Consider the following 3,768-nt stretch of genomic DNA (forward strand, 5'->3'; position numbering starts at 1 on the left):
GGCGGCGGGGTGGGCCGGGAACCCGCGTGCCCGCCTCCCACCCGGGGTCTTTCCACGTCTCCACTCCGGTGCTCGTGACAACCCGGGAGGTTAACGGAGCAGGAAGTATTTTTCCCATTTTGCGGTTGAGCACAGGAGCCTCGGGGCTCAGTGGGTGGGTCGCGCAGGCTTCCTGTGTCTCTTTAAGGTCCCTTAGGCTTTCCCTGGAGAGGCCCCCTGTCCTCCAGCTGTCAGCAGGGGGTGCGGCAGCTGCGAGGCATTCTTTAGAGGACCCTCCTCCAGGGGTCATTCCCAGACAAGCAGGGGCCTGGGAAGCCCCTTCCCCCAGCTTTGTTTGAGGAGCAAGGCTGGGATCCGAAAAAGAAACGATTTATTTAGTGGAACTCGCCAGCGTCTCTGCTCCCTAGGAAAATGAGAGGCAGGAGAAAGTGGGGGAGACTGTGGACGCTGCCCCTCTCGCCCCCACACCTGGCAGTGAAATCTTGCCAGATGCTCCACCGGCTGTGGTCTTGGCCACCAGGAACCCGGCTGTCACTTGGACACACGTTGTTTTCAGTTCATTGAATGCATTGTGAGCCAGCGAGATCCTCTTCAAACGTGGTCTCTTCTGTCTCTGAGTTGCAAACTGCTAGAGGGCTGGCAAGTGCCTGCCTCCGTTTCCCTGTCCTGTCAGTGGATATTCGCATTCCTCTCTGTGGGGGAGGGCTGGTGTGGGAACAGTGAAGGAAGGACTCCTGTTGGGAAATCTCACTGAGCCAGCGACTCCGCAGTGTCTTAAGAGCTGTGTTCTCCACCAGGCACGGCGGCTCACACCTGTAATCCTAGCACTTTGGGAGGCCAAGATGGGAAGATTACTTAAGCCAGGGAGGTCGAGGCTGCCATGAGCCATGATGCCACCACTGCACTCCAGCGTAGGTGACACAGCAAGACCCTATCCAAAAAAAAAAGTATTCTTCTTCTCCAGTATTGAGATGAAAGCCATCTCTTTCTCCTTGTTTCTCTGCTGTGATTTAGAGGAAAGAGGTAAATAGACATATTTCAAATCCCAACTCTGCCCTTTCCCTACTCTGTGGTCTTGAGCAAGTCACTTAACCTCTGTGGTCCTCAATTTCCTTATCCATAAAATGGACCCATAATAGTACCCACCTGACGGGGCTGTTGTAGGGATGAAATTTGAACATGCAAAATAAAGCTCTCAACACAGGGCTTAACACATAGTAGATCCTCTGTACCTCACAGCTCAAGCCCAGACTCACGCAGGGGATGGGTGTCGGGGTGTCCCTGTAGGGATGGCGTTTGGAGGACTCCACAGGAGTCAGCCAGCTCCTGAGCACCCACCGCCAGCCACTTGGTGAGCTCCCTCCCACCCCCGAGTTGGGGTGTACTGCTGCGAGTCCCCAGACAGGTGGGGGCACTGGCTGTTTGCTGGCTCAGGGGGCTTAGACACTGCCATCACCCCACCTTGGGTCACCCTGGAGTGGGCTCAGAGTCTCAAGTTTCTTCTCAGAGGTCAGGGAGGCCTTGCAGGCAGAGGCTGCCTGAGTCCCACCCCCAGATTTCGCTCAGCAGCCTGGCGGATTACAGAGGAATGCCAGCCCCTCCCCGCAGCACCTTCAGGGCTCCAGGTCTCCCAGCCCTTAGGCCTGCGTCAGCTCCCACCGCCCCGGGCAGCAGGGACACAGCCATTTCCTGCACTCCTCTTCGGTGCCACGCCCCAGGCCAGACCTGTTCACCACCCTTAACTGACTTTGCCACTCTCCGAGCCCAGTGAGGGAGGTATTACCAGCACCCCCCACCGAGAGAGGCAGAAGGGCAGAGAGAGCACCCAGGAGACCTGCCCGGTTCATCCATCGCCTGCGCAGGATGCAGCAGAGCCTGCGCCCCGGCTCTCCTCCCCAGCAGATGTGGGAGATGGAGCCAAGAGAAGTTAAAGTGCCTTCCCCAGCCAAGTCCCTGAGTGGAAACCGCAGAGGGCAGGGCACCCCTTCTGGTCCCTGTCTGCCTGCTCCTGCTCCTAGCAGTGCTCCCTGCCAGGGCCCCCCAGGACAACAGGTCTGTGCAGGGTCGGGACAGGCGTGTCATTCTGCAGGGCCTGGCTTGCCAAGCCTTGTACTCCTCATTGTGAGTCTAGTACACATCCCCTTTTATCTGTGTGACTGTATTAGCTTCCCAGAGCTGCTGTAACAAAGATCACAAACTTGGTGGCCCAAAACAACAGAAATCTGTTCCCTCACAGTTCTGGAGCCAGAAGCTGGAAGTCCAGGTGTCACTACCAGCCAGAGGAGCTTTCCCTGCTTCTTGCAGCTTCTGGTGGCTCCTTGGCTTGTGGCTGCATCACTCCGATATGTACCTCCCCATGGCTTTCATTTCCATGTCCAAGTCTCCCTCTCCTGTCTCTTTCTCTCTTTTTTTTTTTTTCTTTCTTGAGACGGAGTTTTGCTCTTATTGCCCGGGCTGGAGTGCAATGGTGCAATCTCAGCTCACTGCAGCCTCTGCATCTCGGGTTCAAGCAATTCTCCTGCCTCAGCCTCCAGAGTCGCTGAGATTACAGGTGCCCACCACCACACCCGGCTAATTTTTTGTGCTTTTAGTAGAGACGGTGTTTCGCCATGTTGGTCAGGCGGGTCTCAAACTCCTTACCTCAGATGATCCACCTGCCTCAGCCTCCCAAAGTGCTGGGATTACAGGTGTGAACCACTGTGCCTGGCCTCTTTTTTTTTTTTGAGATAGAATCTTGCTCTGTCGCCCAGGCTGGAGTGCAGTGGCACAATCTCAGCTCACTGCAACCTCTGCCTCCTGGGTTCAAGTGATTCTCCTGTCTCAGCCTCCCAAGTAGCTGGGATTACAGGTGTGCACCACCATGCCCAGCTAATTTTTGTTTTTGTTTTTGGTTTTTGAGATAAGAGTCTCATTCTGTCACCCAGGCTGGAGTGCAGTGGTGCAATCTCGGCTCATTGCATTCTCTGCCCGCAATTCTCCTGCCTTAGCCTCCCGAATAGCTGGGATTGTAGGTGCCCACCACCACGCCCAGCTAATTTTTGTATTTTTAGTAGAGACAGGGTTTCACCTTGTTGGCCAGGCTGGTCTCGAACTCCTGACCTCAGGTGGTCCGCCTGCCTCGGCCTCCAGAAGTGCTGGGATTGCAGGTATGAGCCACCACACTGGGCTCCCTCTCCTTTCTCTTGTAAAAACACTAGTTATTGGATTTAGGGCCCATCCTTCATTAAGGACCATGTCCAGATCCTTAATTAAATACCGCTGCAAAGAACCTATTTCCATAGTGTAAGGTTTGCTGTGTCATGAGAACTGAATCCAAGTCATTGATTCATTCATTCATTCATTCATTCATTGACTGTGCTGGCACTGGGCTGCTCAGGACATCAATTCAGCAGAGAACAGCCTCCTGGAGCTTAGAGTTTCCAGAGGGAGGCATTGGTGAATAAACAAGGAGGCAAGTAAACGCAGGTGGGCTTGGTGCTGGGAAGAAGGCGAACCAGGGGCGCTGGAGTGCTGAGCGTTTCCCTGGGCGTCTGCCTTCCTTTCTTTCCTCCATGGAGGTTGATTCTGTAGGTGTGCAGGAAATGTTTGGTTTTTGTCTTTTGAGAGAGGGTCTTGCTCTGTCACGTGGGCTGGAGTACAGTGGCACAATCATGGCTCAGGCAGTCTGGACTTCCCAGGCTCCAGCGATCCTCCCACCTCAGCCTCCCAAGTAGCTACAGGTGTGTGCCATCACACCGGCTAAATTTTTTTTTTTTTTTTTTTTTTTTT

This window comes from Mandrillus leucophaeus, unplaced genomic scaffold (genome assembly GCF_000951045.1).
Source record: "Mandrillus leucophaeus isolate KB7577 unplaced genomic scaffold, Mleu.le_1.0 Scaffold26, whole genome shotgun sequence".
Classification (NCBI taxonomy): domain Eukaryota; kingdom Metazoa; phylum Chordata; class Mammalia; order Primates; family Cercopithecidae; genus Mandrillus; species Mandrillus leucophaeus.